A 23,219-nucleotide genomic window follows, 5' to 3' on the forward strand; every position below is an offset into this window, starting at 1 on the left:
TTCTTGTTGATCGGAATTACACTTCGCAGAGCTAATTTGACAGAGGTTGTGCTGATGATGAGGTTAGTTCTGATTATCTTAGGAGAAATCTAGGTTTCATGAAGGATTTCCTGCTCTTATGTGATGAACTAGTGTTGTTGGAAAATGTGTTGAGATCCCTCTTCGGATTTGGTTGTGGGTTATATTTGCTGAGAAACTTGGTGCTTGTCAAAAGACCGTGGCTACACTTTTCTGAACTGTTCCTATTCCGAAAATGTGAATGACTTTATACCTTGATATTCGCTTGAGTCAACAGAAACAGACAGCAACCGACTGCACTCGCTGATCTTTTTCTCAACAATTCTCGTGGCTTCGTGCTGCTGTTGATATAGTAATGATTTTTGGACTGACAATCTATGGTGCAAATGTTTTGATTGAGGCGTTGGAGATAGTAGACGCTTGTAAAAGGGGCGATTAGTTCTGCTTGAGTTTCGGTCCGTTCATTCGAAATAGGAAATTCAACATTTTCATGTAATATAAAAGAAGCCCGATCTCTTTTTAATTGTATCAACTTTCATTTTTTTGAATGGAACGAAACTAGGAAACTTGAATTCAGTGTTATTCGGACTGGTCTTTTAGATTCTTGGAACAAGTTTGATCATGTTGTAATTTTTTCGTGAATCTGTCAACGCAAATGCAAATGTCGTAGAAAACAGGCTCTCATTTGTAAACTGTGTTAATGTTGGAAACACTTTTGTTGTTAAAAAAGCTCTAAAATTGGGTTAAAATTTTTTCACTAGAGTACAGCCAGTCTTTGCTCTAAGAATCTGAGTTTGCACTCTGTTTTTTTTCTGCCGAATGCTGTAAGCGTATAAAAATACACGAAGCTTTACGAAAGAGAAAGAATAAACTGGGACGATTGGCTTTCAAATTTGGTCTTTTTAAGCTCTATGTGAATCTTCTGTTCATTTTCCAAAAAGTTTGACGAGATGTAGTTGCACTCCTTTGTGTCGATCTGCAGTAATTTTTTCTTTGTGGTAGAAAATTCGTGCAAAGGCAAAGATAAAGACAAATGCGTCACTTTCTGAATTGTTTTCATTGCGTACTCGTTGGTTTTAATAATAATTGCGTCTGAGGTGTCACGAAAGGTGGAAGAAAGTCCCTCATCAACTGAAAAATGTCCGGATTTTTACTTTCTAATGTCAACAGAAGTTTTTTTTGGTATTTTAATGATTCCCTTCTGCAGTTGAATGACGTGCTGTAAATTCAACTTTCTAGATAACAATCCGCCTACACAAAAATTGTCACTGTGACAAGGCCATATTTGTTTATGTTGAGAAGGAGAGAGTTTGCTGCAGCAGAAAGTGTCCGCTAACGCTTTTGGAGGTCGAATTAATTGGTACGAAGACTATGCTACTAAGAGACTTTCGTTAATCTAAATGTTTTCACTGTTGTTTCATTCGAGGAGTTCTCTAGGTAATGCCGAGACAGTTTTGATGTGCGTCCTCCAAATTAAATCGTCGTAACTCTTCCTAACTTGTCTGTTGACACTGCTACTCGATGAAATTGAAATAGAAGGAAGATTCTACACGTATTTTTTTGAAGCTGAGGTCCAATCATTAGGTAACCAGACGCATCTGTTTGGCTTAAATGAGGTATAAATCGAAATTCAGAGTTCAATTATGGTTATAGTATCTGTGATAACACAGTGAAATGGTAAATCAAAAGCTTTGTGGCTTGTTTGTGTTTGAATTTGTCCTTAGACTCATCATAGAGCTTGCCTCTTTGTTGCCAATGCCTGGATTTGTCTCCAGTCTGATTATGTGCCTTCATAGTCCTCTCTTTGCTGGCAGCTACGAGTTAGAGAGAGGCTTGGCGTCTTCTTCAAAAGGGACGTGATGTCCGACGGAGCCCGTTTTTTTGCTTGGAGTCGTGATAATGAATCTTTCTTCTGTTTTCCGTCCGGTGCTGATTGTGAGTGAAGCTCTGTTTTTCTGTTCCCCTGAAGTTGAATACACTATTTTGGAAAATCTTCATCCTCCAAAAAACCGTCGATATATATCTCGCTTCTTTCTTGTTGGCACACCATACAATATAAAGCCAGTCATAACAAGAAATGGGATTTGTAATTGGTTTTTGGGCTTTGTTGTTTCCCTTGTGTCCAACTACAATTGATGCACAGTGTCCTGCTCCAAATATCAAGTTTATACCAAAAAATTTATTGAGGTTTGGGTTCTTGAGTAGGATCTGAAGTTAAGACCAATCACTGGCATTGAAATAGTAAGAGGAAAAATTTTCCAGTGGTAAACATTAATGGTGAACGTTTTCAAAATTTTTGCTGTGAGGCTAAATCAAATTATTTTGGGTTTCAAAATTATGGTCACTGAGCCATAGTTTTGCAAAATTCTGCAATCCCATGTCCTAAGACTTGGTATTTAATCTAATCATTGGTTTGTCTGATGTTTGACTTATTGCTACTTGTGATCAAGGACTGCTATTAGTTACTTCAAGTGATGCTACTTTTGGTCTCGAAATCATTTTAATTTCAAGTTTTAGTTTCCAATTTCAGTGTCTTTTTCGTCACACTTTTTAGAAGTTAATGTTTTACGTTGTTCACTACGCCGTTCAATACCTATAGAAATAAAACTATTTGTCTTGATAAACTAATCGAGGGCGAAAGATCCATTTAAACTTCGACATCGATAGATTTTGTACCTTTCGATTCATGAAGTTCTTCATTTGAAGATTTTTTGGGTGTCTTTTGTGTGATAAAGCTATCAACTTTTCCATCTTCCTTCTAACAGTTTCCTCTGAAATACTTAAACCAAAACAGTTCCTGATTTATTGATTGCCTATTTTTTCTTCAAGTTTTCTAAAAGATCATCGGTATTCTTCCAATGTCTCCATTAGACCTCGAAGTGCCTTTGGCTTTTATCTGTTAATGGTTTTTGTGAAAAGTTGGCGTGAGAATGGGATCGGAACATCAAACAATTGTTCTCGCATCTGTTCTCCAGGAAGGGTCATTCCGTACTTCGGCAACTTGTGGTGTGGTTGAAGGATCTCCACGTCTATTTTTGTCTGATATTTTTGGATAATGAACTTTTGACTGTCGTTTATCTGACTGTGTGCTGGTCACTGCCTCATGGAATTGTTCGAAAAAAGGTTACCACGTCCTTCTAGTCTGCAGAAAAAAATGACAAAAAGAGATTCGACTGTTTCACTGGTCGTTTGACAGTTCCAGTAACTGTACTCTGCGTTGAATTTTTTGGCTGGTGATCGTCTGTGATTAATAAAGCACCTGATTATGTCTATATGGTGTCCTATCTTGTTATAAATCAGCTTTTTTGCAAATTTTTTCATCTAGTCTATCTGTATCATCAATCAGATCTTAAACTTTTGCTTTTGTCTCACAGGTACTTTTGTTGAATTAGCTCTTCTCTTTGAAATTAATTTGTCGACGTCCTTTTGTGATTAATCTCTCTCTGCAATTCAAACAGTTACCAGATGAGAACAGTTAAACTCTAACTATGCGTATTTCATATGGTTTGTACAATTGGTTTATTAGGAAAGTTTTAAAACTTTATATTAGATAAAAAATAGAGGAGTCTTCTATTTGCAAAAAGGGGCATTTCTCTCAAACATTATTATTTTTTTAGATTTTTATTCTCCTTGTATAGAAACAACTAGCAAGCACTGGTTAAAACAAACAATAAAGTATCCTTAGGGGAAAATTATTTCTTCTTCTAATTTTAGAGCCTTTTCTTACTGTTTGACCAAATTCAGCTGAAGGACTACTATAAGAGGAAAGCATGTAGAACTAATTAAATTTAATGAATTCAACTGTAAATTCCCATTGCCATCAGTAACTAGAATGATAACTATTGTATCTTGGATTTAAGGTTTTTTAGGAACAAAAACTTGAGTTTCAAAACTTCGATCAAATTGCAAATTAGCATAAGGAACATACGGAATAAAATTCTTTTGCATGCCCTTTCTGCTCATGCGTTAAAGTTTTTAATCGACGCAACGCATAATTACGCCTTGAGCAAATCTTCAAATATAACAGAAGATAAGATTTTGACTGACAAGGATTTCTTTTTCGCTTAGAGTTCACCCGTCCTTCCGTTGGAAAACGCAAACCACCAGAGAACAATTCTGAGACACCCAGGCGCATACACCAACGCTAAGAGACGCAAAATTATGTAAGATTGACGGTAAATATGCTGAATATATGTATGATCTACGCTTGAGTGCAGATCTTACATACTTTTGCGTTGAAATGGGCGTTGATCTTACATAAGTTTTAGTTTATAAGTGTTGATCTTACATAAACTTCAATCGAAGATCGTACAATTGTTTTTGCTTTTGTTTTAGCGTTGATCTCACATAGTTTTACGTTGAACCTAGCGTTGATTTCACATAAACAAAATATAATGTGGTTCTTAAAAGAATTGAGGTACTGTGGCACAGTGGTAGAAGAGGCGACACGATTAAAGGAGGCCATTGGTCCAATTCTGACCAGCAGAGCTCAAAGGGTTGTTTTCTCTCAAGATCTACGCCAAATTCAAAGCAAATGTATGTACGACATTGGTGGAGAAACACTCAATTCAACGCATTGACCGCAAGTTTATGTAAAGAATGGCTGTGAATTTTCTGACTTGTCAACGTTAGTTACCTCTAATCTTACAAACTTTTGGCAGAAATCCTTGGCAAGGGCACTTACGGCTGTGAGTTTTGAGGTTGCAGAGTTCAGCGAGGTAGCTGAGAATTTTGGCATGGGCTAAGCATGAAATTGAGGGATTCATCTACCAGGGCCGACGGTTCACTCTTAATCCACCCCTGACTGGAGGGGATTAGGGTGTAATGCGCTTTTCGACCCCTATTTATCGATTAAAAGAATATGAGAGTGTAACTTAAAAAAGTTACATTGTTTTCAGCAATTTTTCTCCACTCTGTTTACACTCGTTGCAAAACGTTTAATTTAGAGTAGACTGGTAAAAGGTTGCTCTCTTAAACAATTACGATTATAACCATAGTGAAACGTCAATTGCCAATATCACTTGCGCAATGGTTAATGCACAAAGTGAGAGTAAGATGTTCGACCGAGGAAAGAAGGAGGATCAATCCTCACGACCACCCTTTCACTTTTATTTTTAAAAATTTCCCTCTTAATTAAGAAGAGAAATAGGGATGCATTTTTTTAATTTCCTTTTTTACACTCTTTTCCTCGTTAATTTTGGGGAAATCCTCGGCCCGGGTATTTTCTACCTCCGTCGAGCAGTGCCCTGGACATTGATCTCCCAGGTAGAGGTTAGCTATCAAAGATTAAAGCTATCAAAATGATTACAACGGTGAAACAAAGAAGAGATAGACGACCAACACATTTCTGAAACTTTTCAGATATTGCTGGCCACCTCAGTTCTGCCAGAACACTAGTGAACTGCCTCGAATCAAACTTGAATGGAATCAATGCTTGTAATGAAAAGGAGGCGCTTTAAGGACTTTGAATGGAATTGAGTTTGACAACTTGGTCGTTTGGCTTCGGTTCCATTTTTTAAACTTCTTAAAGAATTGAAGCAGTTCAAAGAAAACTGGTCTTGCACGTTGAAAAACATTTGCTATATTTTCTATGTTTGGGATGAACTCCATATGGTCTGGGTTATGTTGAGGATCTAGCTACGTGAGAAAACCTCGAAGACTCTCAACTAATTTGCCTTGAATTGATTGTCTAAAAAATCTTAAACTCTTCATGGTTTTGGATTCCAGAGAAGCTACCAAGTGCTTATTATCGCTGAGCTGAAACTGTGGTGTGAGTCACCCATCTTCAATTCTAAATCCAACGAGCCTGCTCGTAGAGGAGACCAAAAAATTATTTTTTAAAAAAATCTTGTCCGAATCTAAGCTTGTTGTTTGGAATCTCCGCGAATCTTCCCCTGATGACAAATGATATACGTCTAATCTGGTAAGGTCCACAAGAACTAAGGTTGGGCCTGCACACCTCTGGCATCCACTGATTTATATTTGTGCAATAATGTGCTGTTTAAGAGTTTCAGCAACAGTTGCAGCTGCTCTTTAACCTCAAGAGAATGAACACATCTTTCAAATAGTCAGAGAAATAAAAGGGGGCAGTGATTACCAGTTACCACATGCAATGATTCGATCACTAAAACAGCTAGAAATAAATCACCAAAAACATTTTCCAATCGAACAAACTGAGAAAAAAGATACAACGTGGCCGTAGTAGCATCTATAGCCACTGAAGCTATAGCAACTGAAAGGGTACATATTCTTGACTAGAAAAGAGACAAACAGAAAAAAAAATTTTAAGCTAGCGTTGAAAAATTCGGGATGTGAAATATTATTAATATAGCCCTAATAATTAGAGAGAAATCTCCGATGTCACAAAACTAATTAAGTTAGGTTTAGAACAATGGCGATGTCAAGATCATTGAAGACTGGGATTTGCATGGATTCAAGACTAAAGGGGGGGGGAATTAAAAGTAACACCAAACAGCTTAGATCTAATTAGGTCATATCATTGCTAGAGTTCGTATTCCCAAAAAGTTACCGTGAGATTTTTATGGGCACCCAGGTTTTTGTCCAGACCCAAATTGAGCTATGATCAGACCCAATCGAGCGCACACCCCTGTGTTCCAAGACCGTAATTACAGGGTCTGGAAAGCGGTTCGAGCGCACAAAAGTCTGGACCATGGTCTGATTTCGGTCTGATCAGAGGCCAATTCGGTCTGGACCGTCTAATCATAGCCTTTATAGTCTGGACTATGGTCTGGGTTTGGTCTGATCATAGGTCAACTCATTCTGAAAGGTCTGATTTCGAGTGCACTATTATTTCATTTTCTTGTTTTCTTTTACTGAGGGATGTTGGCTCTGCCAAGAGGCAACAAAAAAAGCAGCGTTCCGATCAGAGACTCATCTAAAGTCCGATGACTCTGACCATAGACAAGGAGTCCAGCTGATAGCAAATGCCGGTCCCCTCAAGAGGAAATTTTGATTAACTGAAGACCACGACGTTTCTTAGGGAAAGCTGTCTAAGTTCATCCATTGAGTCAGAAACAAGTCTAAGTGGTATAGTAAATAAAATGTTTTTATCAACAGTTAGGTTTCGTTTTCATTAGCAATACGTTCAGATTTGGCTTTTCCTTAGATGATTTTAATACTGCAAACACCAGTTTTTACGAAATGAATATATTATAGCAAAATTAAGAGATTTGTTCTTAATTAAGATCTTTCTCTGATCAGACTATTCTGAGCGCACTTGAGTCTGATCATAGTCTGATTAAGGTCTGGGCAATGGTCTGAAATTGAGTCTGGACCATGGTCTGAAGAAGGTCTGATCATAGTCTGTTTATAGTCTGGACAATGGTCTGAATTTGGGTCTGATCATAAGCGCACTATAGTCTGGACAGTGGTCTGGGTTCGGTCTGATCAGAAGATATTTTGGCCTGGAAAGTCTGATCAGAGATCATTTTGGTCTGGAAGGTCTGATCAGAGGTAACTTCGGCCTGGAAAGTCTGATCAGAGGTCATTTCAGTCTGGGTAGTCTGATCATAGCTCAATTTGGGTCTGGACCTTAACCTGGGAAACCTGAATCAGTGGTGTGAATCATCAATATACAAGACTAGATCCAACGTACCTGCTGAGAGAGACGCCTAACAATAACAACTGCAAATCAAAAACGTGTCCAAAGGTAGCCGTTTAAAATCTCTCCATAGCGTGCACTAAAGACCATCCCGCGTCAACGATCATACAACTTTCTTTGATTTCGGACTAGGTCATATATGATTCTTAGTAATCATACTAGGTCATATATGATTTGTATGAATTCTTGGTAGTCATACAAGGACCATATATGATTTCCTAGAAATCATACAAGGATCATACAAAAAAATTCAAAGACTGAAAACTGTATAATTTTGATTTTCCATTGAAGTTGAAAAAATTTCTTGGATTTCATACAAGGTCATATATGATACATAATACATTGACTGGTGCCACAAATTCCCGTATAATGTAGTCAGAAGACTTATTAAATTAATATATCGCATTTGCAATCCACATTTGATTCTTTGTGTGCGCTTAAAGAATAACGTTGTGGTTTAAACGTATTCAGAAAACGAATATGACGTGATATGCATTTTTTCTTGATTATTTTTTTTATAAATGAGCATTTATATGTATAAACTAGCTTCACAGTATGTCAAAAATTTTGTTATTTGTTTGGACTTACTCTTTTGTTTTGTGCCCAACTTGCATCACAAGCAGAGCAAACAAGCGAATATTCCAACTGCAGCGTCTAAGCAATCTCAATGTTGAGCAGGACAGTTTACTTCTGCTGTACAAATCCTGGATCCGGCCCTTATTTCTATATGCAAACGCTTGCTGGCTCAACCAATCGCAAACGGTCATATCAATCATGCAAAAAGCGCAAAACAGAGCACTAAGAAAATGTTTAAGGAAACCTCGATGGTACAGCGTGCAAAAGTTACATGAAGAATCGAACTCACCTACTATAAGAAACATTCAGATACGGTTGGCGAAAGAATACATCAAGCGCGCAAAAAAGAACAAAATTGAAGCAATTATACGGCTTATAGAAAAGAAAAGGCAATGTCCAAAGAACAACTGCAAAAGCACGTTAGACTTTCTGATTTATTAGGCTTTTTGACAATCCAACCGTTTATTCATATTTACTGATTTAAAAATCAGTGATCACCGACTAAGACCCAAAGGATCCTTCGAGTCAAAGTCAGGATCTAATCTAGGGTCAGGAAGCTTCTTCGATCCTTTTGAATCAGAATCAGAAGTTGCCCGCCGTTTCCTAAGCTTTAAAATGCGCTTCTGTCGCTTCCAAGCTCTATAAGCCTCCGAAAGTCCATCAGGTAACAGCCCCTCAAACAGAGGAAGCTTCTTTCGGGCAATCTGCCGGGGATCCCTGGCTCCGTCGCCGAAGCTTTCGAGAGGAATCACCCGAACCATGCCGTGAGGAAACTTCTCCTCTGGAGGAGGACTCTCGGGAGTAGTGCGTACAGACATTTTGTTACTCCCCTCAAGCCTGAATGCTCAGTATTTCAAAAAAATACGATACAATTCGAAACCGGCAAACTTTGCACCAATGATTCTAAAGTATCTCAATTATGTATAACGAATTCAATTCAAAAATCGAGAGAAACTCATCAGCCACGGTAAATGAACCGAACCATAAAGACAATTCTCAAGCAGAGACGTGTGTATATTGGCGCAACACATAAGTATACTAAAAGAAAAACACAGCGGGAGTTCGATCCCCCAACGCGCCGCAGCTGTCTCGAGCAACAAACAAAGCTGATTAATTCTCATCCCTTCCTCTAGTTTTAGTTTAATTCAATCTCTTTTTTTCTGTCCTTTTTTTACCTACTTATTCTTTCTTTTTTCCCGATCCCTGACAAAACTTACTTACCTTTATGCCTAACAATGTTCAATAACAACTGCAAACACGGCTAGCCAGAAGTAATCAACGACAAGTAATCGCAATCAGGAAAAGCCAGTAAAAACCCTCCACGGTGTTTAAAATGGCTTCGTACCCCAGTAACAGTGTACAGTTTAGAACCAATGTCCCAAACTCAAACTCAAACTCAAAACTCTTCAAGCTGCTGCTGTAATAAACTTGATTGTTAATGGTTGTACATGAATTTCCTTTCCTTTCTGTTGTTATTTTGTGCCCAACTTGCAGTTGATATTGTACAAAAGGGTCTTTTGGCGGATCACAATGTGATGCCGGGGTATCATATATGCGATGCCCCACCGAATAAAAACAAAAAAAACATAAATGGTTAAAGATTTTCAAAAAAAGATGTATGATTCTTGGTATTCGTACTAGGATCATATATGATTTCTTGGTAATCATACAAGGATCATATATGATTTATTTGGTTTCATACAAGGATCGTACTAAGAAATCAAGTATGGACAGTATGAAATCATGTATGATCCTTGTATGAAATCAAAGAAACTTCAACCCGGGATTTCACACTTATGTAAGACGCGTGGCAAAACTCCTCATCGACTTCTAGAATTAGCTGTTTATCTCTATTTGTGTGAGCCGGTGCTGTTTAATGCCAGAAGAAGCTCAGCAGCAGTTGCTGCTGCTCTCTTCATCCTCGAGGGATTAAACAAATTTTTCACGGAGGGCCAAAAAGGACGGTGTTTAAGAGTTCAACTTGAAAACAGCAAGAAAAAATCTGAAAAATAGACAGGGATTAGTTCATATTGAAACAAATCGTGGGGACACGGAATGTTAGATCATACAGTGGAAATAATCACATCTTGGCCAGATTTGGCATTTGAAAGTCATATGCCATGCGTTTGTTACCGTTGACCTGAGATATGGATGTGAATCACCGCATCTATGCTCTCTAGATCGAACAGTCCCGCCGAGAGAGCAGTCCAGCAAAAAATTGGGCTATTCACACCTCGTGTTGCAACCCTTGGAGTCGCCCAACAGCGATCACAAACTGAACACGTCTGATACGCGGGGCAAAACACCTCATGAACTGTGATTGGTACGGAAATTGACTGAAATTGACTCCAACAGTTCCATCAGCCTTCTTCAGCCTCAAATGAATGAACAAACACTTTTGTCTAGCCGTGTAACGGCTGCTCTCCCAATCGGTTGCCACGGGGAAAGTTTTACACCGCCCAGTTCGTTTCAGCAGTTCAAAATCTGTCCGGATAATTTGTTCTTGCAGTTTGCTTTTTTAACTGTATATCAGCTATGCTCTTACCGTTGCATTGCAATTCGTTTGACAATTTGCTAATCTTAGTTTTTCCAATATTGAATTGGTTTTGATTGCGGCAGATCACATAAAACGGAATCTCTATATGTATACCAGTTCATCCAATAAAAAAACAAATCGAAGACAAAGATATATGTCTAAGACCTGTTTATGCAAAAACAGTCAAACTTAAACTTATGTTGGGATTGCCTTTTGTGATCACGAGTTGGAATACTAGAAGCTGGGTTTCGCAACAGTTGAATTACAGCTACAATAATTCGTAGATAAAAGACACAGTAACAAATAAAGTAATGCTCAAGGATATTTTTCAATTCAAGACACAGTATCAATTTACTGCTCAAGAATAATTGAACCAAAAGACACTGCAACACGTTATTTACTTATCAAGTCAGTTTATTGTGCAAAATTTTGCTGATGTATATGAAGAAAGCCTCTTTCTGCGCCTGCTTTTGCTCTGTGTTATGGTGTTGCTAGTACTATTTTCCCCTTTTTCTCCAAATCACTTGACTTTGACTGTACTAGTAACTATGAAAAAAACAGCAACTATTACGATGACTAATGAACAACTAGTACAAAAGTGTTTTCCCTATCTGTTTTGTTTGCTGACGTATTTTACTAAGCATGTTGTGAAAGCTCAGTCTCAACATCGCAGGCCCGGTTTTCGTTCCTGAAAACATCCTCGTCGGTTGGCAGTACTAGAGCGAGCTTCAAAACAAGCCTGCTGTAGGCTCCGTCGTTAGTTTGAACAGTTGCCGATTGGATCACTCTGTCAGAACCCTCAATGGTTTCTGTTACTCGATCAAGTTTCTAGTATCCTCGTTTGTCACTATTTTCGACCGACAAAACGAGATCAACTTGGAGCAGATTTGTCTGATTCGCCTTTCCATTTGTTTGTGTTGTTTAAAGTTGGCAAATACTCCTTTCGGAATCTGTTCCAGATAAGATTCGAGTAACCTTTTGTTTGTCGAAAGGGTTTTTGATGATCAACAAACTCTTCGGCGCATGGCAAATATGGTAGAGAAGCGTTTCTGTTACCAAGCAAAAAGTTGTTTGGGGTAATAGCTTCAGATCGTTTACGTAAGAACTGAATGGTGTCAATGGTTTCCATTCAATATTTGCTCAACAAGACACATTGTAGTTGAGAGAACATCTTCGGTATCTGATCGGTTCCCGAACGCTGCATCTAATGCTTTTTTCATTTTCTGACCATTCGCTCCCATATTCCTTCAAAATGAGGTGCTGCAGGTGGTTTTAATTTACATCTGATCCCTTGTTAAACTATATTTATGTCAATTCTTTCATATTTCCCTGCAGCGACATTCTCTTTGAATTTTCGATCTGGTCCAACGAAAATTGTCCAGTCGTCACTGATCATTGTTATCGGTTTGCCTCTTTGCGCAAAAAACTGCATAACTGCGTTCAATCAAATGCCAAAATCCATCTTTGGGAAAATCTCTATATACAAGGATCGAACTGCTAGTCAAGTGAACAAAAAACACCAACGCTTTTCATTTCGTAGCCCAATTTTCACTGTAAAAAGGGCCAAAGCAGTCTACTCCAACATTTGCAAAAATTGTTGAAGCATCCAACCTTTCGGTTGGTGGCTCTTCCGTCACTGGAACCATTGTCTGTGCTCTGCCTTTTCCGCACGTGATACATTTATTCTTTATTGAATGCAAGGCATTTCTTCAACCAATAATCCGGAATCGTTGCTGAACAATGTTTCTGACAAGTTCAGTCGCCTAATGGTTGCTGTCTTTTTGCTCATTACGCAAGAATAATTCGACAACGTGATGTTTCCAAAGCAACAAAATTGGATGATTTGCATTGACTTTTGAATTTGAATTGACTTTACCTTATTCTACCATTGGCACGAATAAGTCGCCTATGATCAATAAAGGGCAAAAACTGCAAAATCTTGCTGCCCTTTCGAATTTACTTTTCACAATTCAGAGATTTCATCTTTCACAAAACTGTGGTTGCTGTAGTAACATGAAGAGGGTTGCTTTGGCCGTTTCTTTTCCTTCAATGTTAATTAGCTTTGTTGCCGGTTTCGTTTTGCTCAATGCTCGCTGCACATATGCAATTGTATTTACGATTCGGTTCAAATTGCTAAATCCTTCCCATTGAACGATTAAGTTCTTTTCATTTGTTGTGGATTTTAAGGCTTTCTGTCCGTTTTGTTCGTCGGCGGCAAATGTTAAGCTCACCTGCTCAGGTCATTCGTTATCTGATTGCTTCAACCAGGCCTGCCCAGTAAGCCACTCACTTCTCTTGAGTTCTTTAACATTGATGGCTCTCGTCCCGGTGTCGGCTGGATTGTCGATACCACTCACCTGATTCCAATGTGAAACTTCAGCAGTATCCAAATTCTCCGAAGCTCAGTTCCCACAAAAATATGTCGTTCGCGGCGAGAGCTGTTTATCCAGAGTGTAGTTCCGAACATGATATCGAGAGTTGTTGCTTCGGTGCGACTCTGCACTCTCCGACTACAAATGCTAAGTCTCTCGATTATTCCTAGGGCTGCGAACGAAGATATGCCACTACACAAATTGTGTCTTCCAATGCGTCAGTGAATACATGGATTTCCACTTTGTTTTTGCTGATGTATCGTCTAACGATGCTGGTTTCTGCAACTTCTGGAGGCTGGATTTCCAATTTCAAAAACTCCTCTTCATCAATAGATTCAACTGAGTTGTCCCAATGTTGCACATTTTCGGTCCTGATTCTCTTCAGAAGTGGTCTCATGTGAACACTGAATGGTGCAAACAGCCCAAGAGGATCCAACCCTCATAAAACTAGAGAAAAGATGTTCCTCTCTGTGATCGGTGTTTCAACTTCCTTTCTGTTACCTCTGAAAACTTGCAGACTTTCTTCAGCAGCAGTCCAAGCACGGACAAAAACCCCTTATTAGGCTCTACGTCCACTTGTTTTTGTAGGTGATTGATCTCAAGTCTTCAGAGATTACTTCGGTCACTTTAGTGCAGTTGGTGATCCACTTTTTGAGTTCGAAACCATGTTTGGACAGAAAAGTTTGCAGTTTCTTGCAGACATTGATTGCTCGTTCAGGAGTGTCAACAGACTTGATGAAATTATCCAAGTTGAAGTTGTATTGGATTGCCTTTGCTGCAATTGGAGACTATTCCTCGTTGTAGATCGCCACTGGCTTCAGAGCGTAGTTTGCACATGTTGGTGAACTCTTTGCACCAAAAATACTAGTAAGTTTGCACAAGTTTGTTCACTGCTGGTCGCCAAAGGAATCTGTGGCAGCTTTTATCTCGTCTTATCTCGTTCAGGAACTTGTACCTGCAGAAACATTGATTCAAAGTCTGCGGTTAGAGCTATTGGTCCTTCTCGAAATCTCAATACGGTTCCGAATAATCCGTATAGTAGATCAGGTCCAGCTAACAACTTGTCATTCAGGCATACATCTTTGTAAAATGCTGCAGCTTTGCAAATAGGGCGAACTTTAACTGGCTTGTTCGGGTTCACTACAGGATGTTGTGACAAATACCATTCGGTTCTAAAAGTGCTCTTGACTTCTGATTTAGCGTGCATCTTCAAGATAGAAATCTTTCAAATTTGGGTCTCGTTGTAATCTTCCTTCCGATGAGTAGAGCTGAACTAAGGCTGAGCCGCAGTAGTTCGGCACAATAGGTGCTGGTTCACTCTGGAGCATGCTCACTTCGTACCGCTCGCCTGTAAAACTTTCCCTTGGTCTCTTAGATTTTCTGCGCTTGTTGCTGTTTCTTTGACTGACTGACAACGTTGAGTTTGGAAGCACAAGTTTCTATATCCCTACAGTATTGAATGTTTTCTGCAATTTTCACGTCTTCTGTGCAGGCAAAATGACAAAAATTTTGTCCACTCTTAGTCTTCATGAGTCCACTGACTACTCATCCTATTTCCGCCAGGACTTCGACATATTCACTTCAGGTTCCTATCTTGTAGTCTAATGCCTTTTGTTGTTCATAGGCATCTTGACCTTGAATGACTCTAACTTCCATCAAATTGAAATTTCTGTTTGGAGCTGAAGCTTTGTTTCAGTTTGCTGAAATCATAGTTTGAATTTTCAAACGAAATTAACGGAGGTAGAAACACCTCAAGTGAGTGCACCTTCGAATACACTCCTTTTATTGTTAGAAGAACCCTTTCGTTCTTCAGATCCTTTGCTCCGTGAATACCAGCTATGTTAAGCGTAACATCCGTGCATCGAGCTAGCAACTTCTCTTGAATGATTTGATCGATGAAAGTTACAGTTTATCCACAATCGAGAAAAACATTTGTATTCATTCGGCTGCGTCCATTCTGGATTGAGCCGAGAACGATCTGAAGAAAACTTGTAACTTCGTTATTTTGATTTATTGTTGCAGCACTTACGCTGACTGCGCGATGTGATTGCTCTCGTCCATATGGTTTTCTGAGTGTAGCAATCGGCTGTGCGTTTTGGTACATCCATTTATACTGCAAGAGCTGACTTTATAATCACTAATTCAATGTCGTTTTCCCAGAAATCTGTAAAATAAGCGTTGCGCCCTCACTGCTACAAATCAGTCGTTAATATTCGTCATCTTGAATATTGGATTTTTCCAAATACGATGGGTGCCATCAGCAAGCGCACATTGATCACTATGCGTTGGCTTCACTTCTGTTACGTTGGAACTCGCACTGAAATTTGACGTCTTTGAGAATCGTTTTTCTCCTTTTATATTGCACCTGTCTTCTTCTATGCGCTAAATTTTGAACGTTGAGAATCCTTCATGCACGAATGCATTTCTTGATAGCCATTTTTCAAATATGATTAGATCAGGCCAGTCCTCGTCCTTGTCATCAACATAGAACCACCATTTCACTTTTAGTATCTGCGGCAGCTTATCAACTGACATAAACAACGTTGCACTTGACAGCAGATCACCAACTTCTTTGTACTCATTGAGCACGTTCACAAAGTTACAGACAATAACAGAAAACTGAATAAGGCTTGCCGAGTCATCATGCTTCACTTAACTTGCTTTTCGTGAGCTATCGATCTGGGCGTTTATTCCGGTCTGGGCATCAAAGCGGGTTTTTGGTAGAATTGGTTTTTGTGTTTCGCTCATCACATTGGCGCACTCCGAAACTACTCTCTCTTTTGGGATCAAATTGAAAGGCGACTTGTCACGAGTTTTCATTGACTGTGAACGTTCATCGTATTTCCCCAATGTTCTGATTTGCAATTTGCGCTATAGGTCTCGTTTTCTTTCCCTAAGCTCGTGCTGCATCTCCAATTCTTTCATCTGCATTTCCAGCTGAAGCTTCTGTTTCTCATACTGTTTTCTTTCGAGTTGCAATTTTGTCTGGAATTCTCTTCAATCCTTACGGTGTTCACTGTCGCGTGGCTTGTGTTGTCATTTCCAACTGAGAGACAACGATTTTGACCTGTCGGAGGCGAGAACAATTGAATGACTTTGTTGACTTGACAAACTTTTCTGTCAGCGAATACGTTGTAACCAATCGTTATTTAAGCTGTAAAAGAAACTTTGGTATTCTCATATAGAATTGCAAAAGAAGTTCAAATCACTTCGGTTTTCAGAAAGTTGTTGAAGGTGGCTGTAAATCGCTTGCATCTGTTGATAGATTGTTTTGAGTTTGCTGGGCCGATCTCCGTTTTGAATTATGTTGTACCCTACTCGTGTTTTTGCATGAAGTTTCTCTACGCAATTCTGAATCTGCTGCTTTTCCAGATTGCTGCGACTCCGTGATCGAATCCACGTGTAAGGGCTGCACTCCCAATCGGTTGCGACTGGGAAAGTTATACACTGCCCAGATCGTTTTGGTGGTTCAAAATCTGTCCGGATGTTTTGTATTGGCAGTTTGCTTTTTAAATTGTTTATCCGCTATGATCTTTCCGTTGCATTGCAATTCATCTGACAATTTGCTAATCTTAGTTTTTCCAATATCGAATCGGATTTGGTTGTGCAGATCACACGATACGGGATCTCTATATGTATACTATATGTATATACTATGTATATCTATATGTTTATGCAAAAACATTTAAACTTAAACTTATGTTGGATTTGCTTTTTGTAATCACGAGTTGAAATACCAGAAGCTGGGTTTCGTAACAATTGAATTACGGCTCGACTAATTAGTAGATACAAGACACAGTAACAAATAATATATTGCTCAAGAATAACTTTCAATACAAGACACCTTAACTGTTTACTGCTCAAGTATAATTAAACCATAAGACACAGTAAAACGTTATTTAGATCAAGTAAGTTTATCTTTGCAATATTTTGCTGAAGCCTCTGTCTGCGGCTGCTTTTGCTGTGTGTTATTTTGTTGCTAGTGCTATTTCCTCCTTTTTCTCCAAATACGTGACAAGGACTGTACTAGTAAATACAAATAAAACCGCGGCTATTACGATGACTAATGAACAACTAGTTCAAAGTTTTCCCTATCTGTTTTTTAAGGACGTCTTGTTTTTCTATGCATGTTGTGAAAGCTCAGTTGCTACATCGCCGGCCCTGTTTTCCTTCCTGAAAACATCTTCGTCAGTTGGTAGTACTGGAGCCAGCTTCACAACAAGCCTCCTGTAGACTCCGTCGTTGGTTTGAACAGTTGCCGATCGGATCACTCTGCCATAACCCTCTATGCTTTCTGTTACTCGACCAAGTTTCTAATATCCTCGTTTGTCTGTTTCTTTGAACAACCAAACGAGGTCACCTTGGTGCTTTTTTTTGACTGATTCGACTTTCCATTTGTTTCGATTGTTTAAAGATGGCACATACTCATTTTGGAGTCTGTCCCACATGAGATTCAAGTAATCTTGTTTATCAAAAGGGTTTTCGATGATCAACAAACTCTTCTGCGCATGGTAAATATGGTAGAAATGCGTTTCTGTTACCAAGCAAAAAGTGGATTGGGGGAATAGCTTCCAGATCTTTTATGTAAGAACTGAATGGTGTCAATGGTTTGCATTCAATGTGGGCTCACCATACACATTGTAGTTGAGAGAACATTTTCGATAACTGATCGGTTCCCCAACACTGCATACATTGCCTTTTTGCAACTTCTGATTATTCGCTCTCACACTCCTCCAGAGTGGGGTGCTGCAGGTGGGCTGAACTTCCATCTGATCCCTTGTTAAACTAAATTTTCGTCAATGTTTCGTGGTTCCATGCTGCGACATACTCTTTGAACTCCCGATCTGCCCAAACAAAATTTGTCCTGTTGTCACTGATCATTGTTATGGGTTTGCCTCTTCGCGCAAAAAACTAAATAACTGCGTTCAGACAAGTGTCGGTATCCAACTTTGGGAATATCTATATACACTGCTCAAACTGTTAGACAAACAACACCAACGCTTTTCATTTCGGTGCCAAATTTTTACTGTAAAAGGGGCCCAAGCAGTCTACTTCAACAATTGCAAAATGTGTAAAATATTTGGCAGCAATAGGGCAGCTGAACTCGAATTTGATTTGGTTTGATCTTTTTGCTGTAATTAACTAGTTTTCAAAGTGTCGACTAGACATATACTTGGTTTTGACACGTATCTTCACGACCCGTGATTTAAGATTAACTTTGTTTCCACTTTAGTTTAAATTTCCTTTAACTCTATAAAAACGAAGAATTAAGTCTTTGAATGCGGCTTGAACTAAATATTAACGAAAGTTGTGCTTAGTTATTCGTGTTACAATTTACTATTAGATTAGCTTTGTTTTAACTTTGTTTTAGGATTAACTTTGAAAACGTGTGTGGAAGCTAGGTACACTTAATCCACTTTAGTTCAAATTTCCTTTTAGTCTATAAAAACGAAGAATTAAGTCCTTGAATTCGGCTTTAACTAAATATTAACGAAAGTTGTGCTTAGTTATTCGGGTTACAATTAACTATTAGCTTCTCTTGCTTCTATTAGCTTTTCTCGCTCCATTCTCGGTTCTACTTCAGATATTCGAAATCTTCCTACTCCCAGAAGTGATGCTGCCTTGGACACCATTTCTCTTCCTTTTCCCAGGTGGAGCTGGCCTGCCACCTTGTCAGTTTACGTGGACACCCTTTGTCTGAAGTGTCCTTCCTGTTCCCAGATTCATGATGTCACGAACAACAAAATCAGTCGGAAAGAACTAATTGGGAAAAGAAGATCCTCTTGGGGGTCAGATCCTGTTGAGAACTGCAATCAGACTGAATAGTTGTTATTGGACTGAATATTTATTTTTCATTTGCTATTTTCATAGTGAATTCATAGTAAATTTTAGAATTTAACCGCTGAACTTTTTTCTGAGAACTTTTTTCTCAGGTTGATGTTTTTTTTCTGAGCAGTAATTGCTCAGTATGGTTTAGCATGCGGTTCGGAACAAATTCCGAATAACTTGAGTTGTCCTTATTTTTTACTATGATCATTCCAATTTTTGACATGATCATGATACTTGACTGAGTAAAACTCAGAATAAAAGTTATCATGATTCAGCGCTGAAAAAATAATTTAGTACAGTTCGGGCGTAGACGTGACAGCATCTAATATCACTGAAGAGGCTTTAGTGACTGGCAGCGCCACAAGAACTCACAGGAATTTGGGCCAGGAAAACAAAGATTCGGTTCTGCTGTCCCAACAAAACCGGTTAATAAGGGAAAGCAGATGAGATAATAAAAACAGAATTTTGTATTAAAACAAACCTAGTCGATGTTGGTGAAGTGATAATAAATATTGGCTTCTACTTTAAATAAAATTTGTTTTCTGCTTTTTTGATCACACTGTAAGTTATCATTGAACACAAACAATAAATTTGTGTGTGAATTCGACCTATCATCTTTGTGTGTGAGTATATTCAACCTCATCAATCCTCCCTCTTGCTGATATGATTGCCATGTTCTCAGTTTAGTCGACAAAGTTTTAATTTGATTAACAAAAAGCAAAATGTTTTGTTATTTTGTTCACCAGTAGTTTTTAAATTTGAATATGGAACTTTTGCCGATTACAAAATCGCAGAGTACAAATAGAAAATGATTGAAACGCAGCATTTTATAACAATATTATTGGACAAGTTTAATAATGATAACCTGAAATACTGTCGCCCAACCTGCGCGGTGTTCAGTTGAAACTTTATTTAAACTGTAAGTGCAATAAAAATTGCTCTAAACTGCGAGGGAAAAATTTAATTGAATCAGTTTATCCATATCTAGACACATTGATTTTTTTCTGTGATACAGTCTATAAGTACTTTTAAAGTCTATAAGTAGGTCAATAAGTTCTAGTAAATGTAACTCTAAGGCCGGCATCTTAGTTTCAATTATTAAAAATCAATTCTTCTTAGTCGTGCTACGACGACAACAGAGCCATTAAATTTTAAAATCATGGCCTGACAAGCTGACCGTTTTTATTAAGGCAGACACAATGTGGGCTCCTTTTACAGCCTTAAGGTATAAAGAGTTAGGGCTACTTATTTTTGCGCGCGGAATAAGCTTACCTTTTCCTCTCAGAATAAACGACGCTGTAAAACATTGAAGATAAACTTCAATTATTACGGTGGAAATATAGAACAACACCGGAGTCAGAGGTATACACATCGTACACTATCTAATAGACAGAGACTAGTAGAGTTAGCGCTAAAAGAGAATATTGCCTTCTCAGTCTCTGAATCGCTCGAGGTGCACATCCAGTATTTCAACAGCTACATCCATCCGGGTTAAGAGTTTTTCATCCGAGTTTGTTGTATGTAGCTGGAATACGTTGGATGTGTCATCCTCAATGTGTGTTGGAGTCGGTGACTTGTGTCGTCGTCTGAGGTCTTTTTCTGGTTAGGTTTGTGACTGGAGCCGTCAGTAAACGATCCAAATCTTTTCAGGTGTGGAAGCATATGTTAATTCTCACTGAGTAAGCTCCGACAGGAGAAAAGAAATGATCCTTATCTTCAATTTGAGGAAAAGGAAATGGAATATCGAAAAAATAAATAGACAACCAAAAATCAAATGGAAAGAATAGAAAAATATAAGACAGTTTTGAGTTTTTGCGAACGGTGAGTCTCAGTTTTAGTGGGACAGTGACTCTGTGGGTGGGACTGTGCCCCACAACGAAACTCGATTTCGAAATCCGGGGCTCGATTGTCACTATTGCGGAAAAAGTCAAGAAAATTCTTGTACCGTTCAAGGCAAGCGGCGAGAGCTCGAGGATTCAAATCAGCATTACAGTCTGCCTGCATTGCCAAGAGTTCATTAAAAATTTGTTGCTACTTGTCGAATGGCTCTCGATTGGCCAGCTTGTCCAGTCTCTGTAGGAGGTTCAACGTGCGTCCATACATGCACTTCGTGGCACCTCCTACGCACTGGTGAAAATTGATGGGGACAACAGGGATTGGGCGATGTGTTATAGCGTAAGGGGGATGAAGTGGAACTGGTTCTTGAAGGGATCAAAATTTCTCAACGTCCCTTTGCAATAGCTAGGATCAATATAGCTACAGTTGAGATAATATGGGAGGTGATTTTTATGATAGCAAACTGGGTCTTCAATTAATGTACATAAGAGGGTTCGTACGTTGGAAGTGGTATTGCAAAATCAGGTAGTTTTGAACCGTATGAAACTTTTTCGTACGATTGACTTCACTTCGTGAGTCTGGTTGTTGACATCCTTTTGTGTAGGATGCAAAAAGAGAAAATTCAAACTGTAAGTAGAACGAGTCGTATTCTTGATAGCGAGCTATGTCCCCGTGTAAACATAGTGTTCAAGTAATAATATTTGCGGTCTACCAAGCGAAAACGTATTTGGACGTGTGGCATAATAGTTCTGTGAAACGCGGGTTAATCGGGAAACAAGCAGACTTGAGGAGGAGGTTCTTGTCCAGTATTTTCCCAACACATTCGTTCTCTAGCAGACCGAGAGAATGTGAGTTTGCTGTTGGTTTGAGCGTGTAATCTTGCGGATTGGAGACATAAACTAACCTCTCTGGGACCTGGATACCGTGTTCGGTGAAAATTCCCAGAGGATTTGTGAACTGTTGAAAATTAGTGCTTGGGCCGGATGGTCTGTGAAATGTCCTTTGCGTTGGTGTGAAAGGCTTTGCCTTGGCTTTTAATGATGAGGTCTGTGCGCTTCATGGTGGACATGCCATATATCTAGAAGCTGACGGCAACTGTGGCGCTCGTACTGGTGAAACTCGTCCTGGTGAACGAGATCGGGTCTGTCATACAAAAGAACTTGTGGAAAGAAGGATTGTGGCCTTGGCGGAGGCACCGTTGGGGCTCCGTACCGTGATAGTGGCCTCCGAGTATTTACCGTCTGTAATGCTGGTGTAGACATCCGTGGTGGAGGGTAAGCAAGGGGCTGTGATTGGGGGCGAGGGCCATGCACTCTTCAAGAGTAGGCCCAATTGGGGACCACTGTCTCTCGTGTTGTGCAGTTTGGTTGTTCTGCCGCTACCTCATCTGCCCAAGATGAACCTTGTTGTGGGGGCGTTGGTGATGGCGGTTGCTCCTGAAGTAGCAACTCTTGAACTGAGCTGAGTGGTCCTGTTGCTGCTGTTGGGGAGCTTGTGTCGCTTACGATGAACAGTGATTATTCTCCCGAGGAGGAAGACGAATTGGCGGGAGAAGGCAGGGAGAGTACACACGCGAATAGCTGGCAGCGTCCACAGACTGTGGCTGTGGTGATTCCTGGGCCACCTCAAAGAGGGCCGTTGTCTGCATCTCACAAACGGGTTCTGGCACTGGAGGGGCCAATACAAGCGATATGAGGGGTGAGGGGAGAATATCATCGACGTCCAGCATGATGAGGTCATGCTCCGTTGGCTCAACATTTGGAGGGATCGGTGAGCTTCCGTGATGAGAAATTGTTGAATTGAAATCTGTGGCGTCACAAAAAACAGTGTTTATATGCGAGTAATTGGTAAATTTAGAATGAGTTCTCCAGGGATTTCATGATATTCAGGATCATCCTCAAAAGAATCTCTGGAAAGTGAAACAGCATGTGAGCGTTTGAATCTGTTACGTTTAAAAGTGTGAAGGGGCAAAGATTTAAAATCCGGTATAGTTGTGATTCTACTGGTAATTCATAGCATTCACATATTGAGGTGCAGAGTGTTGAAGCTCTGTGTGTGAGAGTTGTTTTGTACAGGAGATCTTATTCGTACAGGAGAATTTCTTATAGAAATTTTCAAACTTTTTGTGTAATAAAATCAGTTCATTTTGAGAGTGTGGGGTACTATTATCAACGGAGTGTCTACCTTTTCTCTTCTTCGGTGATGGTGGTTTTTATTTAGTTGAGGTTGTTTAGTACATGGAAAAATGTCTGTGAGAATGATCCAAAAAATTCTGTCGTGATTATTTTTACTAATGTGATATTAGGTCCTAAAAGAAGTTTTAGGTTATAAGCGCCAAGGTGCTACGACATAAGCCAAACAGACAATGTAAAAAAAGTAACCACTGTCCGTATGTCCGGCTATTTTGTTTAATGCGTACCATGGTTGTCAA

This window comes from Convolutriloba macropyga, chromosome 10 (genome assembly GCF_964194025.1).
Source record: "Convolutriloba macropyga chromosome 10, txConMacr16.3, whole genome shotgun sequence".
NCBI lineage: Eukaryota > Metazoa > Xenacoelomorpha > Acoela > Convolutidae > Convolutriloba > Convolutriloba macropyga.